This window comes from Dermacentor variabilis, chromosome 2, assembly GCF_050947875.1.
Source record: "Dermacentor variabilis isolate Ectoservices chromosome 2, ASM5094787v1, whole genome shotgun sequence".
NCBI classification, from domain to species: Eukaryota; Metazoa; Arthropoda; class Arachnida; order Ixodida; family Ixodidae; genus Dermacentor; species Dermacentor variabilis.
In genome coordinates, this window is record NC_134569.1 from 24774878 (window position 1) to 24790278 (window position 15401).

The 15401-nt window shown below is 48.9% G+C and overlaps 1 protein-coding gene across 4 annotated transcripts in view; it reads left to right on the forward strand.

Annotated features, from left to right (window-relative positions):
- Positions 1 to 15401, forward strand: part of LOC142571526 (uncharacterized) — a 541018-nt gene that overhangs the window by 6441 nt on the left and 519176 nt on the right. The gene's annotated exons all lie outside the window — the stretch shown is intronic.

Below are 15401 nucleotides of genomic sequence, written 5' to 3' on the forward strand. Positions count from 1 at the left end.
CAACTACCACCTCGTCTGCAGTTTCTGTTTAGGCGATTCCGTGTGTAACCCGCAGTGAATCTCGCTCAGGTGATTTTGTTTATAGTCTTTCATCTAGCTTTATTTATAATTCTGTTTTGTAGGATAACGCTTTGTCATCTGCGCTTCTTCTAATCCGTTGTCTTTGATTGCGCTTAAGTTTGTCATACTCTCGACCCGCCGCGGTGACTTAGCGGATATGGTGTTGCGCTGCTAAGCACGAGGTCGCGGGATCAAGTCCTGGCCGCGGCGGCCATATTTCGATGGAGGCGAAATGCAATAGCGCTCGTGTCCCGTGCATTGGGGGCACGTTCCGGAGTCTCCCCCCCCCCCCCCCCCCCCCGCTACGGCGTGCGTCATAATCAAATCGTGGTTTTGGCACGTAAAACGCCAGAATTTATTTTTTACTTGTCTTAGCCTTCGGGTTTTTTAGTTGTACTACTCTACAAGTCTGATGCTATTGCTAGGCGCGCGAACGACCGTTTTTCGAATGTAGTTTTGCAGAAGCAGATTTAGGCGCGTTCAACGTTTGTAATGAAAGATAAAACCATTATACGGTATTAAGGATCCTTGTTCCTCCGACCATTATCTTTGTCGGTATTTTTCTTTTATTTACTTCTCGCTGTCGAAATCTCTTGTCGCATGTTAGCTGAACGTTGCCATTGCGGAGGCATCGTGCGGCTAAGTTGAACATTTCGTCATCAGCAGTACTGCGACAGTTTCCAGCTTGCTTCTTCTCTTCTTAACCTCTCTGCCAATTGTGTGCATGTGTTTAAAAAAATATAATACGACGGCGAGCTACCGAGTGGGCAACGACGGCTAACGTAAAAATTAAGAAGAAAGAGAAAGGGGCAAAAGGAAAATAAATGTGCGCACACACATGTGTGTATGCACACTCAATGAAGAACGTTAAGTTCGCACAGTTACACAAAGCATCCTTTTTGATGCGAACGCATCAAATGACCCATTCAGCGAAAAAGCTGGCGGCGTATGTAGTAGCCAAACGGTGCCTAAATTCTCATTAGCTGCGACGCCACGTCACGACCTCTAGCGGGTCAGGTGTTGCGTGAGGGAAGAAGGAATCTCCGCGACGCCACGTCAACAGCGCGCCTCGACGGAGCAGACACGGCGACGCTACGCCGCACGCAGACGCTGTTCTCTGGTTACTTGCGTTATCTGCGCGTTTCTTGTCCGCGCAAGCTCTCGCCCGCGTTCTAACTGCGCCTAGTTAAAGGGCCCCTCACCAGGTCTGGCCATTTTGAGCCGACAAGCGCAGAGCATACATTGCGTGACGACGATCGTGTCTGTAAAGTATTACATCGCTACGCGCCGCGGAAAGATAGGAAATTTCAAGCCGAACTCCGTTTTTCCTTCTCCTCGCGGCCGCCGCGCTCCAAGCCGGAGGATGACGTAGTCGCGTCCCTGCGCCTACGTACTCGAGTCCGCAGTGTGACGTCGCTCGTGGTGACACGTGACTTCGAGCATTATTCAAGGCACCATCTGTTATTTGTGTGATCTGTTGCTTGAATTGAAGTTTAGAGAAATAAGAAAACATACAAACGGAATGTCTGCGTGTTTTTTTGCTTGACTTCGCACCCAAGCCAGAGAGATGTACTTCCGCTTCGTCTGCTTGTTCCCACGGTCTTGCGGTCACGTGCGTAGGTACCGAAACTGCCATTTTTTACCGTGCTCCAGCGCGTGATCATGCTCTGCGATCCGCTTGTTCTGCCTCAGTATTCGTGTAGCACTGAATTATACCGCTAGTCATGTTTCCTTGTGCACAGCGCGCAAAATCGTGCGCTGCTCGAACGAGACAACAGCTCGAGCGCGACGCCGTCAGCAGAAATTTGTAGCGCCGGGGGAAAAAAAGGGAGGAGAAAAAAAAAAAGTAGTGAGGGCAGGCCCGTGACGTATGTGTCACGCGATGCTTGAGGCCCGACATGGGAGAACGCAGGGAAGGAATTTCGCTTCCTAAGGCTAGACGGGGCGAGTGGAGAGGGAGTCTCGCCATGCAGTGGAGCCCGCCTGCTGAAATCATGGGTTCGCGGCACTGAAATATTTCTATCTCGGCTATTAATGAGCCGACTTGAAAAACTTTTTTAGGCAGAACGCTCCCTAGAGGACACGTAACAACTTCCAGCGTATAATCAAAATTTGCTATGGGGCCTGGTGAGGGGCCCTTTAAGACCACATCAAAGCGCGTCAAGCGTCTCAACGCGCTTGATTGCCCACGAGGGGTTCATACCTGCGGTGTTCAGTGGAACATTAACGCTTTCGCATTACAACTCACTAAAAGTGCTTAGGTGTCCTGGTATTTCTGATGAAGCTATAACATCAACGGCTTAACATTGATAAGCACACTGCCTCGCACTGAAAGGTATCGCTAGACAGATTTTAGTTTAATGCTGGTAATTTTTCTTGTCACTATGCCCCACCATACAAATTGTAAACGAAGGCGTGCCGATTTCCCAATCAAAATGTATTAAGATACTCGGTCTCCATATCCAGAAAGATGGAGGTCCCGCTGCGACGGTGCAGCACCTGCTCAGGCAAGAACAGGTGCTGCACATGATGCGTAGGGTCGCCAAACGAGCCAGTGGAGTGAAAGAGGCGGATATGTTTCAACTAAGAAACGCACTAATTATGTGGCGCCTGCGCTATCACCTGCCCTATACCAATCTCCGTCAGCAAGATATCAATCGCCTTGATGCGCTCATCCAGAAGGCGACAAAGCTGGCTATCGACATCCCGTTTAGTGCCAGCACTAAGCTTCTCCATGACATCGGTTGCCATAACACGGTGGCGGAACTATAGTCAGTATTCATCGTCGTCGCCAAGAACTGCGTTTGCAGCGCACGTGTCAAGGCACGCGCATCCTCCATAGCATCGGTCATCATCCAGAAGCTGCGCCCCTTGTGTACACGCGCCCACTATCCCCGAAACAACGCGAACTCCTAACCATAACTCCACTGCCACGCCACATGAATCCAGAACGAGGCAAGGAGAGGCGACGCCAGCCAGTTGCCTACTTCAAGAGGTACATGGCAAGACACCCTGACGTCATATACTTCTACGCTAATGCTAGCGTTGGTGCACGGGGCTCCGCTATAGCAGTCGTGAATAACGACCTCCAAACTGTACATACACTCCCAGAGACAGATCCGACCTTAGCGGAGCTGACAGCCATTGCAGTCGCGATCAAACGCATGCCCCCTAGTAACTCAGCCTATCCAAGAATCATATTTACCGACTCCATGGCGGCTTGCAGGAAACTGTTGCACAACACATTTGCCGGCCCACTTTTCGACATTTATTCAAGAGCACCTTCAGGGTCCCTTAGAAATCACCTGGATACCTGGTCATGACGGGCTGCCGGAAAATGAAAGAGCTAATCGGCTCGCCTGCGAGACTTTGAACCAGGCACCCTGCATTCCGCTACCAGCCGAGACGAAAAGGTGGGCTCCCCTGCTTCTGCGGCCTTGTCAAGAGGCAAGGCGCAAGTTCCCCAAGCTCAACAAAGTGCTCACCCGTTAAGGGGGTGTACTGATTCGTCAGGCCCAGAGTGAAACACTCCCTACACCAGCGCGAATGCACCTCCCCCGCGGCCTCTTACCTGAAGATCCCCCCTCCTACCTATACTATGGAGAACACCCGAACACATCCCATATCATTTGGTCCTGTGGACCACCCCCACCTCCCCTGCCTGCCCCTACAAGTATTTCCCCTAAACCCCATGCCGGGTAGCTGACAGAAGCAGCCAGCACCGACCGCCAACAGTGTACCTTGCGGCGTTTATCAGTGCTGCCCTGAAGAATGCCGCAAACGACGCTCTGGACTAAGGGCCTTTCCACCACACCTCCCAACATGAAAATAAAGATTCTTTTTTCTCTCTCTTGTCACTTTTCAAAGTAAGAGAGAAAGACAAGAGAACAAAAAGAAAGTGGGGGGAAGCTTGTGAGTGAGTTTTCTTGCACGAGCAGTACACAACAAATAGCAGCTACTGAGACTATGACTCGCAGCTGTTTGTACACTGTTTTCGTGCGATTTCATAATGCCTTTTAAAAGGGCACCAAAGGGTAAAATCCTATCTGTATAGTAAATTTCTGTTGGTTTACATACCGGAAAAGCCACTCTTACCGCGGGGAATCTTAATCAGCCCGAAAGAAGGTGACGACACCTCCTTGAAGTTCTTGTATGAGGTCACCGTCATGTCATGAATTCTGACAGTATCTGTTTGAGCTCTAAGTAATCTGTTTATCGATAAACATATATATGAACTGTATTCCAAACGAGCCAAAGCCTGAAATTAACAAGGTTTAAGAACTCTTACTGAGACACAATAGCCCAAGCGCAAAAAATAATATTAAAAACATGAAGTACATGAACAGGGTTAGGTGCGAAATTGAAAAAAGAAAAATGATATTTTTTCACACACACACACACACACGCAAACACAAACTGAAAAGAAAAAGGGAAAAAAAAGAAAAAAGAAAGCTAGCACTACTTTGTTGTGTGAAACAAGTGAAGGCGATCCTATATACTTGTTTATTTCACATTGATTTAGCGGCTATATATTGTAATATTTGAGTATCATTGTGAAATACACTGCCATGCAAGCACATACATAATAAACTTAGCAGCTGAAGCACCTTCCTCGTTGGTATCGCCTGACGTTTATATACCTGCAAGGAACCCTGCTGTACAGGCTCTAGGATGTCGTTCCCCCTGTCGTCTGTTCCTTCGCTGTCATTTTTTATATGCGGCGCCAGAAGCGTTAGATACAATCAGTTACAACGTAGCATAGCGTCTGTGCCATCAAACTCTAACGAGTCACTCGAGCCTATACGCAATCTACGTGTCACTGGTAAGCGGTACAGCGGCTACAACGAAAACGAGCGTAATATGGCCCGACGCGCAGGCATTCAGTGTCGTGTACTTCATGTAAGTCCGCAATCCGCTAGCTCTGCATAGTAGGTTCTTACTCAACGATGCAGTCTTCCCGTTTTGAAGCCCTAACGGGAATGCACAGCTGCCATTGTGACGTCAGCTCAATGACCACTGTGAGGCCCGTGCGCCTAGCTGCCAGTGCGGGATCGTCTGCCAGTGGCGAAGCGAGCGCCTCCTTAATGAGGCATGACGTGGCGAGCGCAGCCGACCGGCGACGCACGGCCTCCCTGGCGGGGTGCTGAAAAATGGCTGGGCTCGGTTGCTGACGTCGTCGTCATTGGGCGCGCATTTTGTAGCATTCATTTGTTTCCTCGCTAAAACCACTCAGCGTTGTTGATTGCTATAGTTTGCGTCAGTAAAGGCGGAGTCCGTTCGCCAGTGCAGTGTCACACTTAGCAGAGGAGTAGCCAGCCGGTCTGTATACGGAGGGCAAACCTCCCTGTCTCTCTCTTCTTCCTCCTTCGTCGTTCTCAGCTTTTCTGGATAGAAGCGAAATACTTTCGAAACTCATGTTCCTGCACGACGTTTGGCGAGTGAGCACTCTCCGTCTTAGTTAATATTGAAAGTATACAAGTATGTGGTGTGAGCGCTTTACTTCCCAGCCGCCACAGTGCACAGAATTTGATGTATAGGCGCTGGAGAATGTTCGCATTGGGGAACAATTCTCGGCCTTTCGAAAACAGCGTATGCGTCATGACCATCGGTTCCCTTTCCCCATCCTTTATTTCACCGTGTTAGGTTTATCTCTCTAATCGGCGTCTCTCCCGCCCATCTCGGGTTAAGTTACGGTTCGCTTGCGTTGTCTCCCGTTGACGCGCGCCGTGGGACGTAGCCCGATAACGAGCAGGCGTGGTGCGCGCGCGTGAGGCCGTCGCTGAGCTGCGTCTATGTTGGCAGCATCACCACCGAGCACAACTTGCTGCATGGTGCGCACTTCTCGTGAATTCTGAGCGACAAACGTGGGAGGGCACCTGTTCTCGAATAGTGCACGCTCTGCAGCACGCTCGTCTGACGGCAGGGTCGCCGTTTTCTTTTTCTTAGTTGTCGTTTACCCGGATGCATGTAATCGCACACAAAAACAAATAAATAACTAAAAAAATAAACAAGTAGCGGGAGTGCAGACTGGCGTGTCCAGAAAGGCGAGATCGTATTCGGGACTACGGGTAGGGCGAATCATAAAATGGTCGTGCAAAAAAAAAAAAAAAAAAGACTAAAGATAACTCTAGCATGCGACAGCGGCATATAGCGGTTCTGTAAGCCTGAAAAGGATGGGTAGTGCGTGGATTTGCCTAAACCTCGTCCTTTTGGCTTTAAACCGCGTTGCGACCTTGCAGGTGATCGTTCGCAATTATTGTGCATCTACGCAGCGGTGGCTTATCCTTACTGCGTTTAGGAATCTATGGTTGATTACAAATTTGGATAGATAAGTAAGTGCGATAAATAACACCACAACAATGTCTGAAGCAACACGCATGCATGACGATTGGAGAAATCCATGTACTACAGCAGTAATTTCTGTAGTGCTTGAGCGATCGCAGTGTCAGAGTTAGCTCAGTTAAGATGATGAGGTGAGCGAATACGCAGCATGGCGCCGTGTTGTCGTGTATTCTTCATTTTGTGCCCTGTTTCCTTGCGCTTTTTGACACGTCATTCGCTCAATTAATGTTTGTCAGGAACTCTGTGAAACGAAGGACGCTGAATGAAAGTATACCGAAGAATTGCCGCCCACAGCAAGCGTCAACACGACGAGAACAGGAGCCTGGAGCGAGATGCCGAGAAGGCCTGCTTCGTAAAAGGTTGTGCCAAGAGTCTTAGCTGGATAGCTGATCCTGATGTAAATGTCACAGTGATATTTCCATTGCAATTATGTAGCTCACACGGCAGTGAGATTCCAAGTTTTAAGGCGGCTGCAGTCGCTTCACGTTCATTTTATGTCTTCATTCTGCAACAGTGATTGCGCACTTCATTCACTTTCATTTTGCAACTTTTCGCCCTCAGGTGCTGCATGGAGCACTGCGGGTAAGATACGCTAAAGTCCCTAGGGCATTCCTGCCATACCGCACGGACATAAACATCGTGTCACCGTTTACTTAATTGGTCTGTTTTTAAGTGAACTATAATAATAATAATTTTTAATGAAATGTGCATTATAGTCCGTTTGACAAACTTTATGCATTAACCTGTTGTGCGGACTGTGTTTTTTTTTCTCAACTTCATCGCTGCAAGATGCATCGGCATATTGATGGTTACCAACGTAAAGTAGGACAGGACACGGTCACCATACCCACCATAGAACATACACGTAATTTTAGAGCGCCATTCATAGCATGGCTGCGCATTGACGGTTGAATGAAAATTTACCAGGTAGTGGGCCGCTACCAAAATTGTACGGTAATTTGACTATCAATGCTCGCTTCTGGCAGTGGAGTAGCCAGGGATATTTTTTTCTGGGCAAGTAGGGGTAGGAGGGTTGGGGTGGGGAAGGCTGGAGGGGGGGAAGGCTTAAGCAGGAGGCGGCGTTCTGGCACATAGAAATTGCGGAAAGGGGGCATGCCCTTCTCTCTCTCTCTCTCTCTCTCTCTCTCGGCTGTGCGCCTGCTTGTCACATCGAGCTAATACTGCCACACATTTACAGTTTATAGCACCTTTCTCTGTAAATGTAGAAGTGTTCACTGCAAACATTGGGTTTAATTCTGTCGATACAAAACCAAGCGAACATAATTTGCATCCTAAACGCAGTGATCGTTATGAAAGTTCGTCTGTGTCTTCGAATTTCACCAGAAAGATGAAAGAAGGGAAACTGCTGAACCATTATTAGCTGCAGCTCCTTATCGCAGGCATGTGCGCATCGCTACGAGGAAATTCTCTCCCGTCCTGCTGTGATCTGCTCCTGGCTCTCACGTGGCGGCAACGAGCGCGTTGCTGGACGGAGTTTGTCGTCTGAGCGAGGCAGACCTCGACGGGTCCTCGTAGACAGCGAATCCAGTTTCAGCGAGCCGCATTTTCATGCGCCCATACATGCCGACTTGCTTCAGTGACCATGTCTCGTTCGTGTTGAATAAGAATGGCGCTGCGCTTCGGATTGACTGCCAGTCTTTACTCTTTACTGATCGGGGTCTTTGTTCTCGGATGCAGATTATAAAGAGCTTACATATTTAGAAGCGTAGCCAGGGGGTGGCACACCGCGCACATGCCCCCCCCCCCCCCCCCCCCCACCGCCTTTACACGATAAAAATTTATGGCTGCGCCACTGTGCATCGTTGTCTGATATGCACCAGATCATTGCCTTCTTCCCACTTGGCAAGCTTCACACTTGGTCATATAGAGCTCTTTGAAACGTACAAGGCATTGTCCTCGACCTTTTACTTTATGAGATGTGACCATAGTTGCCTACAAAGCGTTCTACAGAGAACTATGAAACTAGTGTCCACTGTTACAATCGGCCAGCGGGCGTAGTGACCTAGCCTCCCCTACACCACTGCGACGAATCGCTTCGTGAAGCTAACAGTGCGTCCCCACCCGGACATACCTGCAGCGACAGCAAGGCGAGACACGTTTGGTGGATCGAGTGTTGTTTGTTGGTTCACTGTCGCCGTCACGGACGATTGGAGCAAGAAACTCCTGGCATTTCCTCACGGACTCTGGTAACCACCACGGTCGTTTGACAAACGCTTTAGATAACTGCTGGGTCATCCCAGGAACCAAGACGCGCCAGCTTGAGTCAAGCGTGACAATCCCTCTCTACGAAGCTCCCCTATTTTCTATGTGTTCAGTGAACAAACGGTGCCGGAGTGATAGTGTGAACCCTCGCCTTCAACGCGGGTCCTTCGACGACTTTGGACGCCCCGAATGGACGAACGTGGGACGACAGATTTCCCGGGCCTAGGGATCTAGGGAGGTTTGAGGGGGCTTAAGCGGGCTTTTTCGGCTTCTCAGTGTGCTTCAATTCAGTCATGCTAGACTGATGAGACGCAACGTTCTGCCCTCCTCATGTAGATAGTGTAAATAAACCCAGTACCCCTCGTTCTCTATGAGAACATGTTCATTCCTTCAACAACGTCCATAGCGTGGATGAGGCGGACGACGCCATGGGCCAGCTACCCCTCCTTTAAATGCCAGACCCCAGCTCTTACACCACAGAAGCTGCAAGCATGGCAGTGGAGCCATCATAGGAACGACGGTTAGTACATGGATTAGCTTGAACTTCGGCCTTCTTGCTTCAAACTCCTTTGTGGTTTTGCAAATTGATAATTTTTAACAGAATTTCCGGCAAGATATTGCATTATAATTGCAGCAGTTAACAATGATTGCGCATGTGCGCGGCACCTGATTTCCTTGCTGTGCTTGGAAAACTAGTGCGCCTGAAAATTTAGAACGGTAAAGTGTAATAAACAACGTCACAAGAACGTCTGAAGTCACAAGCACGAAGATCAGACAAATCCACGTGCCAGCCATCATCTACATGTTAGCTGAGCGATCGCAGTGCCAGAGTTTCCTCCAGTAATTTTTGCACGAAACTCTACGGGTGCAGCCACTTTCGCAAGGTGACTAGTGCCGGACGCGTCGGCGTCTACGGGCTACAGCGTTCCTGGGAATGTGCTAAGACAGCGTGTATTGATTGCAACTCCGAAAGCGAACGGTCGAAAACACTTCTCAAACGCAATTTAGCGCTCCGAAGCACGAAAATGAGCGATAGGGCCACAGGGCACGGTGACGCTTCTCCAAGCGCAGTGTGTGTAATGTCTCTTACTGGCATCGTCGCGTCTCTTCTGACCATCGTTTCGCAATCTGCCGCTGCAGCTATAGCTGGCAATAACGTTACAGTCACACGAGGCAGCGGCGGCTAAGAGACGGAGAGCTGCAGTGGCGGGTGCACAGGGCGAGAGGAACGAGTTTCAAGTCGGCCGCTGCAGCCTCGCCTCGCCGCGCTGGCAGCTCGGACTGGTTTTTGGGGGGCGGCTTTTCTCGCGCCTTCCTCACAGACGCACGCAGCGGGCGGCTTGTCGCGTCCTTGAGCCGTAATCGGCTTCGTCGTACACACATGCCCTCCCTTCCCCATGGAGGGTTGTGTGACACCGAAGACGTCGGATGCGTGCCACACTCTCCGGCTGTGGAATAACTAGTAGCAAGAAAAAGCAACAGGAGTCTGCTTTACGCCTAGTTTTCTTTGCTTGCGTCGTGGATCACGTGCCGTTAATTAATGTAACGGTCGCTTCGTAAACGGGCATGAAAGGTCCGTCATTCTCCGCGGCTTTGACGACTGCTCCGCAGCAAGCGTTAATCTCGCTGTATAGGGCTCGAGGCAGTGATGAACGCCTTAATCATCTCATGTCAGAGGACGCCCGATAAATTTTGGTTATCTTGCGTTCAGCGCGCACTTTGCTGCGCGTTGCCGATAAACCAAACATTGTGTTTATATAATCTCCAGGACTAGAAGTAAGCGAGCAACCAAGACAACGCTTTAAGTGATATTTGTCCAACCGCTTAGGACGCTGACATAATTGGTCGTGCATGACGTCAGCTCGGCCAGAAAATACTACTACTCTAGGTAGGAGCGGCCGGACAACGCTGCCACGCTGCCACGCTGCATCATGGCAGATGACGATTATCGTTGTGGCAGAAGGGGCACGCCAAAGGGTGTAAACTGTTCTTAGAGTGTAGAGTGCAGGGGCTGATTTCTGGAAAAAGAGCAACGCTTCCCATTTGCTCACTGCCGGTGCCCTCTCGTGCGCGAGCAGAGGGCATTATACGCTCAGTGCGAGCAGACCGCGCGCGCGCCTTCTGTTTTGAGTTTTTCCAGCAGACTCGAAAGACATGCATATAATCGTACGAACAGTCAGCGAACGGCCGTCATACGCTGGCACGATCTCTGCAGGATTTCGCACGAGATCACCGCATCCGAGAGGCACCGTCCTCAGCCCCGCGTGTCTGAGTCGCCCGCCAGCGGATCCTGCGTTGGGAGGATCTCCAGTCGTGAGACGCGTGTGACTCCGCATCTTCGTCAGGGCGCCTGTAGATGGCTGAGGTCGACGTTTGTAGATACTGTTTATTGGCTAAGGTCACCTGTGCCGGACACTATATGCGAGCGCGGTGCGGGATCACACGGCGGATGTGAAGGCCCCAGCGGTGCGCGTACTCGCTGACTCATCCATCATGCTCAGGCAGCGTTAGCGTGCGACGTATACCTCCTTGTTGAAGCTGCTACTCTTGCCGTTTGGTTTTCCTTCGCCTTAGTTGCGTGCGTCGACGAATCCCTGGCTGCCCAGGATGAACTCGCGATTGTTACGCCGCCTTTTGTTTGTCTTTTGCGAAGTGACCTCGCGCCGCTGCCCTGTCTGTTTTTAACGCGACAGCGTTGAGTGCTCCGTGTCGCGAGAAAATCCGGTGTCGGCGTCGGACGTCGTTTCGCGAAAATATAAATTTGAACCGCAACCACGCAGTCCCTCCACTTGTTCTTCTCGTGTCCGTTGTTGTATATCTTGATAGACGGCGACATGCGACATCGGTGATGGTGAGGCACGGAATGCCTTATAACTTTCAAACAAGCAAGCACGGTAGCAAAGCGCGCTTGTTAACTGTGCGTATCTGTCCACAGGCAAAGTGCGTTTGTGGACTTTGCAATAATATTGTTACGGGGATGTTGCGAGTATAGAAAAACTATATTTACAATGTATATACAGGATGAGTCAGAGTAGTTAAGATGGCTGACCACCAACAACACGCAGCAGCCAGCGTCTCCGATCTTCTTCTTCCTCTCTCTTTCATCCTTCCGTAACAATATGATGGACCTGTGTCCATCATATTTACTGCAAAGTTTGTATCATGCGAGCTCTTCCAAAGACTCATTTTGCTCCCTAAAGAGTCCTTTAATATTGTTGTGGTGATGTTTTTGTTTTTACCTGCACTATCTTCGGCTTTCAGCAGCGTTAAATACGCCATAGAAGATGTAAAGAAATCGTTCGTAGAAGCACCTTGTTGTGGTTTAGGCTGAAGGCAAAAAGCAGGGCTTGTCGAGTCTGCGCTGTACAAAAATGTCAACGCCTATTGCGGAAGCTCGTAATTGTGTCTGTACGACAGCACGACCGAGGCGGCCGCTTTTCCTCTGTCCTCACGCTCCAACAAGCACGGAACTTTCTTTCCTGGCAGAAGGCAGGCACGACACTTATATACCACGAGGAATGCCGAGCAAGCGTGTCTTTTGAGTTTGGCAAAGTGATCGTTTTTAGGAGTTGCGCCAGGACTTCTGTTTGCTCACGAAGCAGCCCGCACTCTAGGACGGTAGTGTGGACATGCGCCGGTTGATGGTCATAGCGAAAATATTATCGAAGTTACCGGCCAATAGCGAAACTTCCTTACGATACGCTGCGTAGCGACATACTTGTGAACATAATCAGTTCTTACAGGCTTTCGTCGATTTCAGTGTTCGTGCCGTACAGAGCGAGCTGCTTTCTCGCCGACTGATGCAACTGCTGCGCGCTAAAGCGACCTTTCTTGATAGACGACTGCGCAATTTAAAATTGCACGAGCGTTGTGTTGTGCAACATTGTGCACGCTGGAAGAATGAATGCAAGAACTCGTTAGAGTGGTTTGTGGGTGTAGCCTTAGGGCCGATACATGCTGTTTTATTTGTTATACTTTCTTTTATTATCACCACCACCTCCACCCCCCACCCCCTGGTATTGCGTTCTCCGTAAGCCGAGCCAGAATGTTATGTTTGAAATAGGCAAGAAGAATTCTCTACATTGAGAAACTCGACAGTTTTGTCAGCATGAGCAACCTTTCTTTTGCATTATTTGGCTGTGTGGTCGGCAAACGAATACAAAGGGAGAAACTGGTGGCGGCACATTTTTCTGGTTCTTTATTCTGTGGTACGACCATCAAACGCGGGGAGTGGACCGAAAATGGAAACTGCTGTCTCCCTTCGCAGTGCGGTTTTCTGGGCCCGTTGCCAGCTAGCATTTTTAATATTACTTGATCGTTGCTGTTTCTCATTGCGCGCGAGCGTTTTCTCCGCCTCGGGTTCTCACTCGGTTGGGCGCCGTTCGTCGTCGGCTCGCAGGATTTCTTTCCCGCCAAGAGTTCTCTCTGTAACGTAATTTGTTCCTCCTAAGAGACGGGGCCGCTGGGAAGATTGTATTTGAAATGCTTAGCGGTCCTCACGTCTCTTGCGTTTTTCTGACGTGATGTCCTACCGTTCTTTTCATTGCGAGATTACTATTTTTTATGTCTTTCCGCAGGAATGGCCGGCGTCCTTATGGCGAGGGTGTAAGCGGCGGCACGTTTCAGTCCCTTTAATATAAGCCGGCGCATGCGCAGTGCTGCGTTCAGCGCGTAAACAGCAGCACTTGGATGCATCACTGTCGCTAAAGATCACCTCATGATGACAGCGGACAATGAACACTGGGAAAGCATAAGAGGAAATGAACTGTTATCTATTTATTTAGTTATTTATTTAAAGCCTGACCTCCCATTCGGTATAGTCATCGCAAGAACTAACGACAGCTACACGAGGGAAATAATAGAAGCGCAAAGTGACTGGTTGCTGCTTTCAAGATCAAATTCTTGTCGCATCAAGGTGCTGCAGCCATTACATGACCTCCCGTGGCTACCTGTAACCAAACGCATGCCTATACGATTTGCAGTGACACAAGGACGTATTCGAAATTTTAATGTTTCTAGGTGATGAGAAGTTGGTTTGGTGTCGCTTTCAGCAAGTCTCTGTTACGGGAAATCATCAGCATATTTGCACTTTTGTGGCGCGTGGAAACCAAATAATCTCAGGACGCAAAGAGGATGGTACATGGGTTTTCGCTTCACATACCTGGTGTGCGTAGGACAGACGTCATATTTAATTAATATTTAAGATAACGTGTTACGAAAGAATAATGACCACACTGTTAGGTTTGATATGTTGGGATGGGAGCAAGGAGCCGACTTTGTTAAGTGCATGTGCTTATACCACTACGTGTCACTCGAGCCGTCAGCGTCGGTACCTAACATGCGGACCACCAAGCTAGCTTTTCCCGCGTAATGACTGGCGTTGCAACCGACTCACCTCTACTTCTCTGAACAGGACTCGCATGCCATAATTCGTAGGCAACAGATGTTCCCGTCGGCATCACTCACTCGCAGCTGTGCAGGTTGCAAGGGGGACGTGTGTGGGCGTTGGTGACCGTAGCGGAATTGGTGCACGGGGGATTCGCATCGTCTAATTCGGACATGCCCTGGCGCAAAGACGCTCTGTGAAAAGTCATTTACGGCTGTTAAAGTTACGAGCTGACCAACCTGACCGGCATCAGCATTGGCTAATGGACAGGACATCTTGTCCGTGACTATCGCAGTACGTGCCTCCGGGCTTTTATGTAATTTTATTCTCGCATTTATGCCACTGGGCGACCCATTCTCGGGAAGGCAAGCTAGGATTGTTGCAGTCAGCTAGCACGACCTGAGAACCTCACCTGGAATCCACTTGGTTGCCACATAGTGTTTAAAAGCAAGCTCTTTAAGGATGCATCGTAATTTCGTGGCAAAGGAAGCAGAAGGGACTGGAGGAGGCCTTGCTGAAATGCGAAGTGCTGAAATGACGTTACGTAGATGTGAATTTCACTGTTGCACCACTGAAGCGTTCTTAACTGAGCGGGTTTCGTTATATATATATATATATATATGTTGGACCCTCACACATCCTTAAAAACTGGCAAAAGTCGCTAAACCACCCGCCAAATTTACGACTAAATCTCGGAAGCAGAAACAGATATCAAAGTTGCGTAAAGTACATATTTTCAAAGGCCTATAGCGCAGAAAAAAAAATATATGATATCTACGCTGTAAAAAATGAATCAGTTAAAACAAAGAAAAAGCTAGGCAGTTACATTTTTACTACAGGATTTTTTTTAACGAAGAAAACAAATTCCTTGATTTAAAAAGTGTTCTCTTTTTTATGTTGGCGCTGAAAGACAGAGTTTTCTTTATTTATACAGAACTTGTTCACATACGGTAGAATAAAAGATTCGTAATTAATGCTGTGAGCGAAATAAAGCTTGTTCATCTCCTTACGATCCTATATTAACATTTGTGTGCGGCTTCACGGGCCACGTAAACGTGGGTAGATAGCTCACGTGTGCGTGAGCCAAATGGTCTTAATTTATGAAAAAGATGCAACTGCTCTCAAACTCCAGGCAAATCACGCCACTAAGAGCGTGGCTATAAATACTCGTGTAATGGATACTTGGACGTGTGACGTTGTCCCGGGTGTCTTTTCACGTCTCATATGTTCTACATAGCGTGTTTATCTGTACTTGTATAATTTGTTACAGCTACACACAGCATATTTTTACTCTTTCACACTCCATGATACTCCAGTCATGATGGGAGTAAAAGTTATTCCCATGAAGGAGCCAACTATGTTACAAAGTTTTTTTTTATGTACAATGACG